Source organism: Brienomyrus brachyistius, chromosome 21 (genome assembly GCF_023856365.1).
Source record: "Brienomyrus brachyistius isolate T26 chromosome 21, BBRACH_0.4, whole genome shotgun sequence".
Lineage (NCBI taxonomy): Eukaryota > Metazoa > Chordata > Actinopteri > Osteoglossiformes > Mormyridae > Brienomyrus > Brienomyrus brachyistius.
In genome coordinates, this window is record NC_064553.1 from 8783713 (window position 1) to 8801832 (window position 18120).

At 44.0% G+C, this 18120-nt stretch overlaps 1 protein-coding gene across 12 annotated transcripts in view; it reads left to right on the forward strand.

Annotated features, from left to right (window-relative positions):
- The first annotated feature begins 4653 nt into the window (after positions 1-4653).
- LOC125716397 (receptor-type tyrosine-protein phosphatase S-like) overlaps positions 4654-18120 on the forward strand; it is a 135062-nt gene continuing 121595 nt past the window's right edge. For 6 of the 12 annotated variants that reach the window (XM_048988633.1, XM_048988639.1, XM_048988640.1 and 3 more), the window contains exon 1: positions 4655-4950. The gene's annotated coding sequence lies outside the window, so the exon portion shown is untranslated. Of the gene's footprint in view, positions 4951-5002; positions 5086-5474; positions 5569-13657; positions 13997-18120 lie in introns of those variants that run through there. The other 6 variants (XM_048988643.1, XM_048988647.1, XM_048988644.1 and 3 more) reach the window with 5 other exon arrangements.

Below are 18120 nucleotides of genomic sequence, written 5' to 3' on the forward strand. Positions count from 1 at the left end.
CGGGATCCTGTCCCTCTCAGGAGCTGCAGCGCGGCTAACACGCTGCCCCTGCTCGTACGGCAGGTGAAAGTGACAGAAGTTGTGGGCGTATCGCTGGGTCCAGGCGCCCGAGCATGTGATGAGCTGGTCGAGACTAGAAGCACAACTTCTTCACGCAAATCCCACGAACGGCCTACTGATCAACGCAGGCGTGATCCCCGGACGAGCACAATCGTGTTTAATTAGTGCAAGATGGCAGTCGCATATATAACAGGGGCTCCGAAAGTTCAGCCCGAAGAACAGAGGATTGGTTAATATTTTGTCCGCCGTGCTTCTTGTGGACAGCAATGGAGGTGACCGTTGTAACACGTAGATATATGGGTTCAGTAGCGGAGTTATTCTGTTTTTGCAGGGCTTAGCCAATGGTCTTCAAGAGTAGACGACATTTTCATGTAGGGTGGGATTTTTTGAATAGCAAACCCCACAAAGCACCTTGTCTACTTACAACAACAAGTTGGTGCGTAGAGACACGCAGTCAGCTCTTGTTGCCTGATAGTCCAAAGTTATTTCACACCTGATAATTCCAGGGGAAAAAAAACAAAGAGTTACTTACAATATGTGAACCATCACTTATGGGTTCAAGCTGTCAGTGACCTTTCTGGTGCAAAACATCCAGGAACAGGATCTTAATGTCTTATTGTGAAGCTTTGCTTTTGTTTGTCTGTAACCCGTAACTTCAGGGGACCTTTCTTAGGCGTGTAAATTATAGATGAATTATGACATATAACATGAGGTGGTGTGGGGGTTCACTCACTAGCACTGTGGTCACATGGCTCCACAGTTGTACGTTTTTTTTTCCTTACCTGTGTTTTCCTGTATTTCACTGCATTTCCTCTGGGTACAATTTCCTCCTACAGTCAAAAACATGCAGTTAGGCGAATTGGCCTCTCAAAGTCGACCATGGTGTCTGAGTGTGAAACAGAATGGCGTCTCATTGCGGGGGGTGGGGGGGGTATCCTTTTACTGTCAACCCTGTGTTCCTTCTCCAGGAATGGCTCCAAGATTTTTGGGGTCCTGCATAGGCAGGTATGGAAAAATTCTATGAATATTATATTTTCAATTATGCGTGTACCGATTTTCTTGAACGATTAGAGACATATGGTTCTTTCAGAATTTGTGCACTGAAGAGACACGTTAACATGGTCTGGGGCTATTTGAGATGTCAGAAGCTCTTCTATTTCAGGCGATGGTGTAGTTATTGACCGGAGGGGTGGGGGGAGGGACGGGACAGTAAAAGTTGTTGACTGGGGTTGTGGGGGGGGGGGGTTAGGTGATAATGATGAAGGGGGGGGTAGGCCCCTTTTTACCAGAGACCCCTGGACTTCAGTCTGTGTAAACCCATGCATGAAACTGCCCCTGGTGCACTGTGATATGATGGATAGCTGTAGATGCCCCCCCCCCCGGTTTCAGCGCATTCCAGAAGCAGCCCCGGTTAGCTTCTCAGTTTGATTCCTTGAAAATAAAAAAAACAACAACAGTGGATATAGGGCTTTAGAGCATAATTGTACAGTCTGGGGAGGGGCAGGGCGGGGGGGGGGGGGGGGGGGTTGGTGTGCCATTCAACAATGCAGCGGGTGGAAAAATGTTTGCCATTACCTCATGTACATACCAACGTGGAAGGACATTGGGTTTTAGCATCAGGCTTGAATTAGCAATTAATCAACCAGCTCCAGCTTTGTTTCATAGCAACGGTCCTCATTAAGCGCTTCCTCGTCAGCTTCTAAATTCAGCCGAGCGCCCTTGGGGCGAGCAGACAGCGCTGAGACGTCTGACACTGGCAGGACGGAGAAATTAGAAAATTGAGAGATAGAGAGATTGGGAAATAGATACAGCCAAGTCACCAATGGGAAAACGCCGTGCGGAAGCGGGGTGTTCGGATGAATCTGCATGCAGTGCGGAAGCTGCAGGAAGGGGGGGGGGGCTTCTCCATGGCGCTCCCCAAAGGCCCATGCGGTCCTGAAGGTTGTGTTCACATTGCCGAAGGTATCTCCACAGAGGTTCTCACGTGACTGGAAGAATTTTCCATGAATATACCTTGATGCTGCACGTGAGTGTCACGCAAATGAGTAGGACCACTATACACATAATACATCCTTCTTTCCTTCTGTTCATTTTCTATTCATATTTGTGGTCTTTTTTAAAAGTATCTTTACAGCATAAATACATTGGGTATCTTCAGTTTTCTTCGCGCTTACGCATGTATGCAAAGGCGGCTACGTGAGAACAGCTCAGTTCCCCTATATCTGGCTGTCGATGTCGGTGTGACGTCCACATCCCAACGCAGCCACTACTGTGCATGTGACCCTAAAGCACTGGGCTGTGTGGTAAGATGAATTTTCTGTCCTCCTGGAAGTAGCTATGGAACGCAGTTATCCTTGTAGTAAAATAACAGGTTTTAATGCCCCTCCCCCCAAAAAAAAATGCTTAGGTACTGATATGTCACATAGCCCGTTAATAAAATTATGAGTTCGCTTCTGAATAAAATTACGAGCTTGCCCCCTCTTCGGAGGGGTGCCTCCCCCAAATGTATTTCTGGCCATGGGCCGGATTTACGGCGTGTGATAAGTGAGTGGATGGTTGTCTATTTTCGATGTTTTATGACTAAAAGTTCTCCATATGCTACAGTGCCTCAGGGGCATACAAAATGACCAGGCCCATGTCCAAAGCTCTTAAGATTAGCCTGTGGGCTAATTAGCTGCTAATGTCGTCTGCGGTGTGTGTCATCTTCATAGAGGGGCTGACTTAAAGAGTTCCTCTCTGCCCCTTATAGGAGGATAATCTGGGCCATCTGGGCGTTTGGAGCCGTCACCCTTGCAGCATGTAGAGACGAACAAATATGTTTCATGAGTCTATCATTCAATCCACTGCCTCTGACTCAAGGAAGAAATTTCTAGAAAGAAACCCTCTCAACCTAATGAGGCAACTGTCCCATTCTATGGCTCCTCGGCAGTGCGACTGACACAGTCGATTTGGCATCTGCAGCTCCTCCTGGCTTTGCTTTTGGCTACCGGCTGTTCCAATGTCTAATGTCTTCCTTCCTAAACAGCTGGAAGGGTTCTGAGTGCCCAGTTAGCAAACAAACATTAGGCAGCACGACGGCGATTTAAGGGTCAGGCGCTCTGAGAATCGGCGTCACGTACGCTGACTGACTTTCCGTTGAACGTGTTTGTTTTCGGATCGCGCTTTTACAGCCAACGGTAGTACTCAGGATTGCGTTACAAGTGGCGAACTACAGACGCTGGACAAACAGACTCGCCCTACATTTATGGTGCAAAGAAGCCAGAACACCAAATGAATAGCCGTTTGCTGGCTCTGGAGTAGAAGTGACTGGCTGAACCCAGCTGCAGACCATACGGTACCAGCCTATCATATTTGTACAAAGTGGTTTTCATACGCAGAATTAGGGTCAATATTACTCAATATGAAGATCTTTTGAGGAAGGGAATTTTGGGTGTAAGTAGGATCAATGTCTTGTCTCCATATACTCAGAATCATCCAGCCACCTCTCATTTTGCTCGTTTAAAGTCAAATAACCCCCTTCTCCATTACAGGACACGGTGCTGCCTTTGTCGACGAGAGATAACTAATGAGCAGATCGACCTTTCACTCCTACCTGCCATGACAAAGCTCGATTGCTAGGCAGCTCTGTGTTGATTTGGTTGTCATTCTAGGTTGTGTTCCTGTGTTTGACAGGAACAAAAAAAAGTCAAGTATCTTTGTGCTAAATACCTACTTTACCGCTATTTTGGCTTGTCATTAACACCTTATTTCATTTATATATATATAATGTTATACTTAAATTAGCATTTTAGTCCATGCACCTGATTGTACATATTAAGTGAAATTATGTTGAAATGGTTTTAAACTCACTGATTGAGAGGAGGACACACTATCGCCCCCTACTGACTCTTGTCCTGACAGATATCCTCTAACCCAGGGGTGTCAAACTCCAGTCCAGGGGGGCCGGAGCCCTGTGTAGCTTTAGTTATTTCCCTGTTCCACCTCAAATGATTCAGCTCAAGAGCTGTGTGGCATTTAGCACAAGGGGTTTGATCAGTTGTGTTAAATGAGGGGAAAATCCAAAAATGTGCAGGACTCTGGCCCCCCAGGACTGGAGTCTGATGCTCTAACTCCTCTCGGTCTTACCTGTGCTTACCCTGTTGTAGCTTTTGAAATAAACCTCAACGACAGCCAGACTATCCTCATTTTAACTTGTTTTGACCACATTTCTTCTTTTCTAACGTCGTTTTATGTTTACCTATTTTTACAACACTATATATTCAAGTAAGTTTATAAGACAAATATATGTTTTTGTCCTGTAATTGGCTCATTTAAGTGTTTCCTGCCTTCTTCCATCTCACGGATGGCTGAATTAATCTTGCAACAGAAGCTCGACGCATTTTAGAGCGATTAGTCCAAATTATATTTGTGACGTGTCTGATTTATTTAGCGTTTCCAGCGTTGAGTGTCCATTTAAGAAATACATGCGCTTGCGGATGCTGCCGGAGACGCTGCGAGAGACCTGACTGCATCACGTCAAGGGATGTAAGGGAGGGGTCAGCACGGAGTGGCGGGCGGGCGTGTGTGTGTGTGAAAAAAGAGAGGGGGAAGGACAGAAGGGTGGGGGGTATCGATGACATCACCCTTCAGCTTCCAGCACAGCCAGCTGTGGTTTCTAGAAGCGGAACTGAGAAGCGGTCCTGTGGTATCACACACACAGCAACCACCAATATTGTGGGGGGGATTTTAAACCGTATTCTCTGCGAGGCGAAGCCGGCAGCCTGGATTTTCGGCAGAACCGATATATGCGGGATTATTATACGTGATAAATGATTTTTTTTCATAGGACGACGTGACTAGCGATGTGTATATGCACAACGATAATTAATAAGGAGCATCCTTAACCCCAAGGTAAGGAACACCCTCGTAGGTGCGAATTACACGCGCGCAGGGTTATATCTGATATGCTTCTTCTTTGGAGAACCGCACCCGCTGCAACTCGGTGCCGCGCTTCTCGGGATGCGGGGCGCAACCCTCAGTTTATGGGTGAGTGGTAAACCTACCTCCATGCTTAAGCACGAGAAACAAGAGAGCAGTATAGGTTAACAAAGCCTGGGCATCCGCTTGCAGCCGGTGCGATCTCTGTGAAAAGTCCGTCCTATGATCGGGTGCATCCAACGCTGGCGTTAAATCAATGGCATCGAGTTAATGTTGCCGTGAGGTAAAGATGAGGATCGCACTCAGCTGCAGATCGGACTAATGCCTCCGGTTAATCGTTGTTTGTATTTCGCTGTGTTATTGCTGGCTGGGAAATAGACGGAGCGCTGCGTTGAATGTGGCTGCCCACCGCCGTATCGGTGCGGGAGATGATTCTGCTCTCATTGTTAGTTTTGGATTCATACTCAGAAACCTGTCTCGTAGCACTGGGGAAATACACGGTTTTCCGCTTGCCAGCACCTAAGCACCGTGTAGCTGCTTTAACTGGTCGTAGAGTTAAATGTCTTACAGACCATTGATTGGATAAATAAGGTCGGTTATTCCTCTGTCATTCTGCCAGGTGGTTATATGATAACATCGTTTGAAAAGTGATTTAAACGTGATTTTCCGGCTATCAATCCTGCTGTTTCGTAAATGGAGTTTTTGATTATCGTGGTTGATCAGTCTTCAACTGCATGCGCAATATTTCGATGGTTACTAGTCTTAACTTTTCAAATGTAATGAAGAATGATCCCTGCTTTAGCTGTAGTAAGCTACTAAATGCGCTTTCCATTTTCATTACTTTTAGCTGGACAATTAAAGAATTCATTTCCCCTCTCTTGCTCAGTTTAATTGATATTTAATTATTTAATTGTATTTTGAGACATTAAAATCACTTTTTGGTAAAATCAGTAGCATCGTCAAGTCCTTAATAGATATAACGCTGGTGACGGTCAGATGTAATTGTCCAATCTCAAGCAAGCTTTTTTGGTAAGATATTGTATTTCTTGTTTTGCTTTGGATAAACCTACTGTTTTTTTACCATGCCGGAGATGATGAAATCGTAAAAATTGTCAGTAATTTAAAGAAGAACCAGGGTACCGCTGGATACTTTGGCAGCTGGTTGACTCTCCTGTGCCTGCAGGGCGAACCTGACGCTCCCGTCTGCCTGCAGTTACAGCTGGACTTAATCATTTTATTCTAGCCAGTATCATTTTATCGATTTCATGTGGTCGGACGTAATTTCACGATTTTCAGTCGTATAATAATCAAGATGAATTACGTGATTTGGTTTGGTCGGCACCCATCCTGGGACAGACCTTACATGAAAGCAGGAGTAAACATATTACATAGAAGTATTTGACCAGTTTTTTAATACACTCTCATAGCGTGGTGTACTTTGCGAGGAAAGATCCGATTATGTCCAGAGCATCGTGAGCATCGCGTTTGGCCACATTGCCGTTGCGCTTTAAATGAATCTTACAATGCGCAGTATTTCAGCATGCAAATCACCGACTCAAGAAAGGCACGTTTGTAATGCTTGAAATGAAATAATGCAATATTACTAAAGTGAAAAGGGGAGTGATGGAGAAGATTACTACTAGATACTCAAGTACCTGTTTTATGGACATTAAAATTAAGTCACGTTTAGGCTACTCAGCTTTCTACAGTTTTGTTGCTTTCATCCGGGAAAATTTAACTAAGTTGACATTTTGTTTCGCCGATAGCGAAGCAAGGTTAGTGTTAATGTAATACTTCACCGTTACTTTATGTAATAATCTCACAGAATGCGTCATCGCGCAATGAAATCGAGTGGGAATATGTAGGACTGCAGGTAACGCATTGACTTTGGCTTGGTTACAGGTGTGGCAGCCTGTGCTTCAGTCCATATGGTGTGTGCAAGTCCTGGTTATTAAATCATATACGTTTCCTGTGTGTGTGTGTGTATATATATATATATATATATATATATATATATATATATATATATATGTGTGTGTGTGTGTGTGTGTGTGTGTGCGTGTGTGTGGAAAATAGGCCTATATTATATTCTTGGGCGTGTGGCAGGCAAAAAAGCGAGGGAACGCGCGCTGTATTCAATGGGCGGTTAACTCAGTGCATCCTCAATGCAAAGATAATATCAAAAGAAGTATTTTTGTCATGTTTCACCCCGAGAAGGAAGCTTGAAAATGAGGGGGGAAGCGCGGTGTGAGTAAGGCGCCGGTCAAAGTGCGGATCTTGGACTGTTACATAAAATTCTGTCATTATCCGACAGTAGCGGGGTTACTGACACAGAGGTTTTCCTTAGAAGCCGGATCAGAGTCTATACCAGTGGTTTGTTTAACGCGCTGTAACTGCAAAAGACGCACAACGAGAAATGTCCATTTGCTTGCTTTCATGCCTATCTATCTATCTATCTATCTATCTATCTATCTATCTATCTATCTATCTATCTATCTATCTATCTATCTATCTATCTATCTATCTATCTATCTATCCATCCATCCAAGCTGAGCAAAGGATTAGGCGACGCCTGAATGGGATACGAACAACAATATATTAAACTATATCTCCTGTAGCGATACATTTGCAGTAGTTGTCAGTGGAGGCGCTGCGCGGCTTCCAGTGCGGATTCTGGAGACGCTGATCGATTCGGAAATTGGGCACCGATTTGCGTTTCATTCAAAGACACGGGTGTCTGACGGATGACGGACATGTTAATAATCGCTTGGGTCTGTTAACACAACACGCCGAGTCATTTGGGAGATCCCGTTCATATCACCTATATGCGTTGCAAAGTCACAGCAGTGTCTCTCCTTATTAAAATTATTCATCCAGAAATCTAGCCTTTCCTTCAGTATAAAATCATGGCAGCTCTGCTGATGGTGGCACTGACAGGTAACTTTTATCCCCCTTTTTTAAGTCACAACTGGCTATTCAATCCAACCTCAAAAGGTCTGACCTTTTGGTATCAGGTATGAGGAAGCACTTTTTGTCAAAACCAATGCACCGTTTTCTGCCGCAAGCTGAAATAAATGAAACGCAATATGCTGCATAAGTGATTAAAAGGTTACACCTCTCGAAATTTGTTGCTGAAAGTTAATCCCACACCACTTTTGCGGTTGGATTCAATAGCCTCCGCAAATCTATCACTCTGACGTCCGGAATTGCACCCCGCCCACGTGACTCGGTGGGTAACCCCACTGCCCCCGGAGGGGTATCAGCTGGCTCCCACTGCTGGCATTGTCTGTGTTAGACCCTGGGCACTGCATACTATCCCACCATTTCCCAGGGTGCTCCTACAGGCAGTGAGTCACCTGCAGAAGTGTGAGCTACTCTGCTGTGTATTAAAGGAAAAAAAAATAAACTTTTAGTTTAATTTAACAATTTTAGTTTTAAGAATTTAACAATTTTAGTTTTAACAGTTTATCCCTTGTCACTTTCTGATTACGCGATCCATGTCCTTTTTGTTCTTTAAATTTCAATTCAATTTTATGTTTACCAGATGTATTGAACAGTCTTGCCCATGTAGACATTCTTCGCTCGTATGACACATGTTGGACAAACACGTCTGCCACATGAATACATGTAAATGTCTACAGGCGAGAATCTATATGCAGTCATTTTGTATATTGCCGTGCAGCATGTAATTTACACAGTGATGTTAAATTACACCCTATCACATGAGTTCTGGTAGATATGGCTCCCTCGCCTTTTACGCAGAGCATAAGGAAGTACAAGTAAGTATGTATTTGCTCGTAGAGGACATTTGTTAAAGATAATGGTACTGTCCAAATTAGTTTACAAAGTAAAGTGAGAAAAAATCAGCACACTAAAAGTGTTCTTGTCTGTCAATCTAACGTAGTTTGTGCTATGCATCAGAGTCTCCCATCCCAGTCCTCAGGGACCCCGAGTCAGGCCACATTTTTGCTCCCTCCCAGCTGCCTGAACCGGACCATCAAGCAATCAAGAACACAGAATACTTGGTGCAGGTGTGCTGGAAGCTGGGAGGGAGCAAAAATGTGGCCTGTCTCGGGGTTCCTGAGAACTGGGCTGGGAAACGGTGATAAGAAATCTTCTTAAGAATTTTATGCCGCAATGTGTGTGTTTTTGTGTGTATTTATGCATTATTTATTTTCTTCTGTCAGCTACATCCCTAGAATAGTTTCAACCTCGATTTGCTCCACTGGGCAGAGTCTGTAGAGTGATGGACCATAGGTCCCAGTGCCAAGAGGTCTCACGATTTAATGGGTTTGACATGTTCCACGGTTACGCAGTGGATGTACAGAGATGGATGGTTATATTGACTGGCAGGATTGGTTAAGGCTTCCGTGCATCCAGACAGGGGAGTCAAGCACATTGTCTTATCTAAGGAATTAGATTTCCCAGAAGCCTTTCTTTGGGGAAAAAAAATGGAACCGGACAGTAGATGGCAAAGGCAATATTTTTCACTGAAAATCTCATAAGCTGTCAGTTGAAGCCAACGCGGACAGGAAAGACGTAATGGAAAGGAGAGGGTGAAAGGTCTTGCTTAGTACGGCTCAGCAGCCCAATCGATAAGCAGAGGGCCAGCAAACTGCTCCAGTTGATAATACGACCAAAACACATCGTGCCGTAATACTGAAGTTCAGCTCTACCAAACATTAAAACAGAAACGTTTCCTAGCGGAGATCTCTGAAGGGGGACCGTTTTGCAGACTGACTTCTGTTAGGGCAAGGGAACCTAGGAATGAGTTTTTAACTTTTGGAGGAATCTGTTGCATCTCGTTCATTGTTAACAGTATTATTCAACCGAAGTCCCCCTACTCTGGTTCACACGTCTTCCGCTAATGATGCTGTTTGTCGCCGAGTCTTGTTTGTGGTCGAGATGAAAGCCTGTCTGTTTTCGTTCCTGGAATTAGATTGCGCAGAGTGTCGCCATCAGCCGCTTGATGAGATTGCTGATGAATGGAGCTTAATGTCTGAGACAGGTACTTAGCTAATTGGGAATTTGCTAACTGGGGGGAAGCCCATCTCAAAAACGGTAATCAGAAGTTTCAAGGCAAAAATTACAGGCGCTCAGCAGTCTGTCTGAGTTGACATGAGGCCTGATATAAGGGATGCGTGAAAGATGGATGCGATTGGCAGAACAACATGAGTTTATGGATAAATATATGGTAGATGCATCATGTATGTATAAATGGGAAATATATGGAAATTGTATAAATATATAAATGATGGATAGACCTACATGCTGTCTAGATATATATAGGTGATTGTTAAATATTTTTCAGATTTCAGATTATTGATATATAGACACATATTTCGTGTTTAAATGGTAGATTTACTGGTAGTGAATGATAATTTGGATAATTGATAAACAGGGATGTTATGTGATGTATTGAAATATTCAGTCTAGATCAAGGCTAAAGTGTTACAGTTGACATAGCCATTCATGTTTGCAAGTATATTAAAAGTCAAATGCATGCATATATATCCAACAGCAGGTGGGTACTGCTCGTGTGTTTAGAGGCGGGTAATGATAACATTGAGATGTATGAATGGGGGTCATGTGATACATACATTTGTAGATAGGAGCTAAATGGAAGCTTGTATTATAATTGGTAGCTAGGTGATGGATAACGGATGTGAAAGAGCAGGACAATAAAAAGATTATGGGCAGAAATGGATGGGGGAGGGGGAGTGGAGGACAACTCTGGGTAATGATGTAGCAGAAAATGCAATGCCAGTTGTATGAGATCTCTCTACTGGGAATCGGTATCGGACTAATACTTTACAGGAAGTAATGATGGATTAACAGAAATAATGTGTACATGGAGAGCCCTAAACCATGGAAGTATTTGGTTTTGTCGCATTTTTAGTTTTTATTTTTTCAGCCAAGGGCACCAATCCAGCTCACTTTATGTTAAACATCAACATTAACAGGCAGTTTATGAATGATAACAGACAGGAACGCGACGCGCGAATTAATTATTGCTGAACAGTTTTCTCCCACCTTGCCCTGGCTTGTAGGATTTGTTGTGTATGTACAGTGACATCGATTCTCGGATTGTCGCAATTATCCTGCTTCTGCTTGATTAACAAGCTAATGGCTTCGCAGTAATAGGTGCTTATAGCGGACTTGAACATCCCTATTTGGGGGAGGGGGGTGGATTGGAATTTAGGAGAAAGAGACTGAAAAAAACTGCTTTTTTGTTCGGAACAATGAGAGTTTATAATTATGGGGAAGTAGAAGGCTTTGTTAGACTGAATTACCGAGCAAATCACTGAGTCAACCACATGCCACGCATTTTGGTGGAGATGCATGTTACGGTACTTAGCTTTATAGGGATGTTCTGGGAAAGAGTGCAGGCTAGCAGATTATATGAGCGTATGGTGCTAGTGAATGAAAGTGCAGTGTAATGAAGAGGGTGCAGGGTCTGTGTGGGTGTAGCGTATTCGTGGATTAGGGTGCAGAGTGGATGTGTGTGAGGGTGTAGTGTAAAAAGAAGTAAGTGTGTAGTGAAATGATGGTTCTAGGTGTAGGTGGGGCTGGGCGATACGTCGATAAAATATCATATTGTGATTATCATCAGTTTGAATGTCGTGAGTAGGTACAGCTGAAAGACTTGCTAGTTTTGCATAATTATTGTTTATAATGCACTACTTTCTGTCAAGGCACGAGTCTGTTCTTGGCATCATTTATCATTATACCTGTCACACACTCCATAACTATTAGTAAAACAATTTGGTCGTCGCAATCAGGAAACCTCAAAACCACCTGCCGTGTTTTACTCTGTGCTATATATGAATTTTAGAATATCAACATAAATATTGATTCTGTGAAAATCTCCGAAAAATCATGATATCATTTTTAGGGCATATCGCCCAGCCCTAGGTGTAGGGCAGAACTGAGTGAAGGTGTAATTTTAAAATGGAAGACGGCACAGAGTAGAAGTGAAAAGGGGAATTGCAGAATGATGAATAAAAAGGAACGTACTTGCTGGGACTTATGCTGTAATAAAATGATGAGTAAAGGTTCGGTTTCGCAGTGGAGAGTTTAAGGGGGGCATCGTTGTCTATAAAGCATTGTGAGGCAAAACAGGTATGTTTTTTCCTTCTGGGGACCGATAAATAAAAGCTCTTTGTTTAGCTGTGGATGAAAGGAATTCCAAAAGAGAGAGGAGAAGCCAACGATAAGCAAAGGGCAGGGGTTTTAAGTAGGTTTGTGAAAATGGTGTAAGCTGCATCACCAGATCCGTCTGAGCTGCAACTGAATCGAATTCAGTATGAAGAATGCAATTAATAATATACTGAGACTTTGATGCGTTGTAACTTGGGTTTTCATACCAGGAGCAGTGCACTCGCGGCTTTATATATGCCTTAAGCATGCTGGAGTGCTTGGTTCTATCTCCTGAGCTGCTTTCCTGGATTCCACCTCCTGGTTTGTTCACCTGAGCAGTCGGGGTCATAAATGGAGAGTCGCGTGGCATCTAGTTAGAAGGTTGTTTATGTCTCCTGTCACTTCTTTGGGTGAAGAGGACATGACAAACAGTCAGGTGTTTATTACCACCCAGCTAAGTGTTCCCCGGCTGGCTTCCAAAACCAGCCAGTGCGTGTCCTTGAGGGTGTAGTGACCGAATTTGTTAGGAGTCCTCGGGACCCCTTCACAGCCACAGCGGACTCTCTTCTTTCGCTCGTGTCGTGCATTTGCTAGGATGCCCGCAAGCAGGATCCGGCTTTGCTGTAAGGCGATGGCTGCCACAGAATTTATTTCTCCATTGTTGGGGACTGGATGCTGTAGTGAAAGATCACGCAGAGGCACACCTTGGTGATGGGCAGCAGGGATCCCGGGGCTGCTATGGAAACACTGCTCTCGCCTGCTGGTGTTATTAGGAAGCTGAGTACACTGGTTATTGCGACTTTGGCTATCTTTCAGTTGCCTTGGGATACCTTTCACTCCTATTAGGTTCCTAGATAAAGCCCCAAAACAAAGTGTAAGGGGTGACATAATGATTTTTTTTCCCAAAACAGTGACTAAGGAGTATTGTTCAGAAAAGAAAAGATGTGTGTTGGCCCATTAATTCCACAGACAGGAAGGAATGATTGACTTTAAGTTGGCTTAGATTTTTCACCCATCTGCCTAATATGAACTCATGTTCAAGTTCCGGCTTTGTGGCTACTGGCAGACAGGGAAGAAGTCTGTATAATCTGGGCCATCTGTCATATGTGCAAGTTCCTAATGCTGCTAAATATTCATGCCTAGCTTACCTTGAAGTCAGTTGTTTATATTTGATATGTAAGAGACCCTGCTGCAGTTGTATGCACACACGTATAACGGCTAATAGCTCCGCCTTCTTGTCTCCACTCTTTTTTCCAAATAGCACACGACACTCAGAATCCAGGTTATTTGTAAGTTTTCCAAAGATGCAATGCCTTTAATTTTTAAGGCTGATGGAGAAAAAAAAAAACTCGAATCACATGTACAGTAATGGCTAAACGCTTCTGGGATAGGTTCCAGACCCCCCGCAGCCTGGCATAGGACAAGCGGGTCTGGAAAACGGATGCAAGGGTGGATTGATAATGGACAAAAGTTTAATTGTAGGCCGATTGGCGTCTTGCACCTGACAGACTGCATTAAACCCAACGGTCTCACCTTATATCAGTTTTGGGGAGGTGTGGTGGGTGTGATGTTTCGATAGTCTAATTTGTAGGTCCTGCAGCCGTGACTTCCTGCTCCCTGTTTCTCATTCTGGCGTAATTTATGGTAGCGTGTAAAAGCTCCCAGGCGATAGAGTCAAGATCCACTCTCAGCGCAGTGAAATATAACCACATAGATCAAACGTGCTTGTTTGTCTTTAACTGTTTCGAGTCGTATGCATCACATTTTCCCATGAAGGCTCGACGGCTCACTGGAATTGGATTTCAGACACACAGTAATGCAAGACGGCCAAATAGTGTAACCCGGGCGGACGGCTCAGAGGGAGCAGATTCCTGGCAAGGTAACCTGAAGGGCGAGCATCTGGTTGGTCCGTGGGGGTTCCTAGAGTGATGTCTGTGCTTTGTTCTAGACTTTATCTGGGTGTACTGGCGGTCCTTAATGTCATGCGAAGCATGCATGTTAGACCTGAACCGTAAACACACTGCCATCTATAGGCTTATTTACAAAAAACCAGAACTTGACTCTAAAAAACTCTTTAAAAAGAAAAGCTCTCATCTATAATGCACTATGAATACCTTCATAATGCATTATTATTTATTAAGAATTAATAAGGCATTACAGCATCTTCTCCAGTGAAGCTTTCGTCTATAATGCACTGCAGATACCTTTATAATGCATTATCATGGTGGGTATAAGAGTTAAGCATTCTTTGTGCTGAGTTACGAAGGTATCTATCAAGCATTACAGGTGAGAGCTTCATAAAGTATTCATAATGCATTCATAATGCATAATAAGCACAGCTATAATGTGTTTATGGCTTTTTATATATATTTATAGCCACGTTTATAATGCTTTATGAATATTATAATATTATATAATATTTTCACATTTTGAGTGTCAGTTCAGTTTTCGCAACCGCTTAAATCTTCCTGAGTGAAAAAGGCAGCACCAGCTTCTACAGTATCCCCTGTCTTTGTGTCTTCCTGCAGTCTGGCCTTCAGGAAAACAAAAAAAACAAAAAAAACAGGAAGAGCATTAATGTTTAAATGACTGTGGGTTCTCCCTCAGACTTTGCTGTCCATTAGCAGGAAGAATACACTCTCAGAGAGTGAGCGGGATGGAGAATAGAGAATGGGATGGGAGACAAAGCGGCTCATAATGGGTATGGCTCTGAGATACCATGCTACATAAAGGCTCTGATTGTACCCGTGGACGTCCTCTGACAGTCACCTCTGTGTGCCACCGCTGGTGTTACATTACCAAACCCCCGCAGCCCCATTTTACCCCGTTTAACCACTGCACCCTCTTCCCCAAGGTCAGAATTTCACGGTACCATTCCATGTTGTCCCCTAACTGCCGGCATAACTCTGAGACCTATCCCCGTACCCAAAGTATGGCATCATTACCCTTGTTTTGACAGGTTTAATTTCGTCGTTTTGTAACCATACATCAAATGGAAGGATGGACTGGATTTGCCAGTAATGGCTACTGAGACTGAAGAACCATTCTGACGTACCTGAGAGTGACCTTGTTCCGTTAAAGTGTGATCGATCGTAAATGTGTCTCCCTTAAGATCCCATTGGTTCTGCTTCTGCTACAGAATGATGGAGCTGCTCTTACGGGCATTGGTGGCAAATGGAGACCATACCGACAAGCCAATGTATCTGTCCTTGGTCCTTCTGATATTATGGGATTTGTTTCTATTTTAAGGTAGACTCTCTGAAATGAGGGATCTTTCAGTCTTGCCAGCCAGATTTAGTGTCAGTCTCTTGCCATTTACTCAGTAAGTGCTTTCCAGACATTGCAGGTTTTCCTGTTTGGGTTAAAGGGACCTAAAGAATTGTCTCGGTCTCAGATGGCTTTCGGATAAATGAATGACGGAAAAGTGTTGCAGCTAAAAAGCTAAACTACAGAGCTCATTATATTTTATCTGTAATATTGACTTTAAATATGCCCTAAATTCTAGTTTCTCAGGTTGGTGTCCATTGTTGGATTTTAAACAAGCCAGCAGCAAACAGAATTCAATTTTTCTCGGTAATGAACATAGAGATTGTTAACAATAGAAAAGCAGACTCAGTATACTGGTTCCGCCTGCATATTATCCGGACTAACTGGACTTGCATTAAAGACCTCTTGGGTTGATCTGCGCTACTGTAGATCACTAATATGTTGATTTTATTCCACTGCTACATTCCTTCCCCTCCTCGGGGGTCTTCTGCCTTGGCTAATGTGTTTCCAGTCAGATCCCAGCTTTCAGTCGCGATGGGAACCTTCTGACTAAGACTAGCTCAGGATCCAGTACCACGGCAGACTGTCAGAAGTTGACTTGGGAACCCAGGGTGTGCTTGGCACATCAGGTTTCAGCAGCCATGTCGGGTCTGATGTGTTGGTGACACAGAGTCGTATCTCTTGATTTGAGCAGAAAGGGTAACGCTCAGATGAAGCATACAAACATAATGGACCATTCACAGCCATGTTCATCTGCTTTGTATGCCGTTTTCAGCACTACTGCTCTTTCCCGATCAATAGGAGCCGCGCATCTCTAAGCTGTTTCGCAGTGAATCGAAAGAACCTAAAATTTGATGTAAAAGCCTGTGCAATGGGAAACCAAATTATAGCAGTATTGACCTTTATGGAAGTGGCCCTAAGGGGTCTGTAGAGTTTCCTGTGGTTGAGCATGTGATGGTTTCTGATGTTTCTGCATGCAGGTGTCTTATAGAATGGCTTGTTGCCCATAATGATTATGTACGTCGCTGCACTGCGTGTGGCACACTGCTTTTATACAACCCCCATTCACGGCTTTTCACTGCTATAAACCATTGTTTCTCAGACTGCTCCCCAGACAGTCCACGTTTTTGCTCCCTTCCAGTGGGGACAGGTGCGTTTGCGTGGGGGGTCCTCAAGGACCGGATTGAGAATCTCTGCTATAAGATATTAGTCCTCAATGACACATGCGGTTGAGAGCAAGATTGCAGGGGCGGGGGGAGTAGAGGGGACATGGCACAGGGTCAGCCAGCATGCAGTGCCCCTGGAGCTGGGGGGGAGGGGCTAAGGGCCTTGCTTAGGAGCCCATGGACATGTGACTGTTCTGCTAGGGCTTGAACCAGCAAGCTTCTGATCACAGGCACAGCGGCTTAGCCTGCTCAACCACACACTGCCCCAGCTTGGAAATAACTCGGCCGAGCAGGATGTTCCCTGAGTTTTTTTGCCGGCAGAGGCAGAGAGGGAGCCTGTGAGCGAATGAAGTGGTACGGATTTGTCTTCCAGCCCGAAGCCCCGGTTTGATGTTCTTTCAGATAACTGCAGGTTATCCTGACTCTTTGTCGGTCTGGTAATTAATTATTCAAAGACGGGCTTATCTCCATTGTGCTTAGAAGGGAATCTTTCTCCGGGAAGGTGCTCACCTGAGTCTCCGTGACCTGTATTTCTTTGTCCTGCTTTGCTCGCGGTCTCCCCAAAGCATCCTCTCTGAATGCCTGTGATATTTTTCAGTTGATGGCGTTGACCGTCTTTTACTGAACCTTCGAGTCAGTGCACACTGTTTGTTTTGAAAGCAGTGATGCAGTTTAGGGTTACCTGCAGTCATATGGGCTATGATTTTTTGAGTTTTTTTTTGCAGGTTATATACTGCATTGCATGGAACTGAAATGCGCACAGAGCTGGGGGTGGAAGCGCAGGGTGTGTGGGGGAGTTGTTGGCTGCAGCAGTATGAATCAGGCTTTTACTTGCAGCCTTATATATTGAGGAGTGAGGTAATTCCCAGTAGAAATTTATAATGGAACCACATTGGTCAATGCTTCAATTGACTGCAGTCTCTTTATGAAGAGGGTCTGTGGGGGGGGGGGGGGGGGGGTCCATGGCAGATGGTCTGCTAGTATTAATCTTTAGTCCATGTGAGCATATGTAAACATGGCACAGAACAAAGATACATCAGTCGTCCAACGAGGAAATCAGACCTTCGAAGGCACTGCGACCTCCATACAGATTATGTTGTGTGACATATGTAAATACATATATTAAGGTATCTATGTTATTTATGTTGCGGAAGTTGCCGATAAATTTCATCGTACGTGTGAAACCCAGTTGTACAACGTCAAATAAAGATCTTTTATCCTTGATGCAACCATGACATTGGTTTCTAAGTATGGATCTGCTGTGATTCATATGGCGAAGATCCCCCCTTTTATGGAACAAGGCGCAGAGGAGTGGACATGAATCAAGTGAGTTTCTTTAAAGCCCAGTAAAGATATGTTACCCCGTTATCTGTTGCCTTATTGGAGCTTTCGGCTGACTATATCAATGCATAGACGTCAAATATTCAATATCGAGCGAAATATTTTTGGCTGATTAATTTGCTTCTAGTGGTTTCTTTGGATGTGTTGCATCTATGCAAGTCTAAGCTGTGATGATGTCGACTTGTGGTGCCCGTGACTGCACGCCTGACCCCCCCCCCTTAGAAAATAT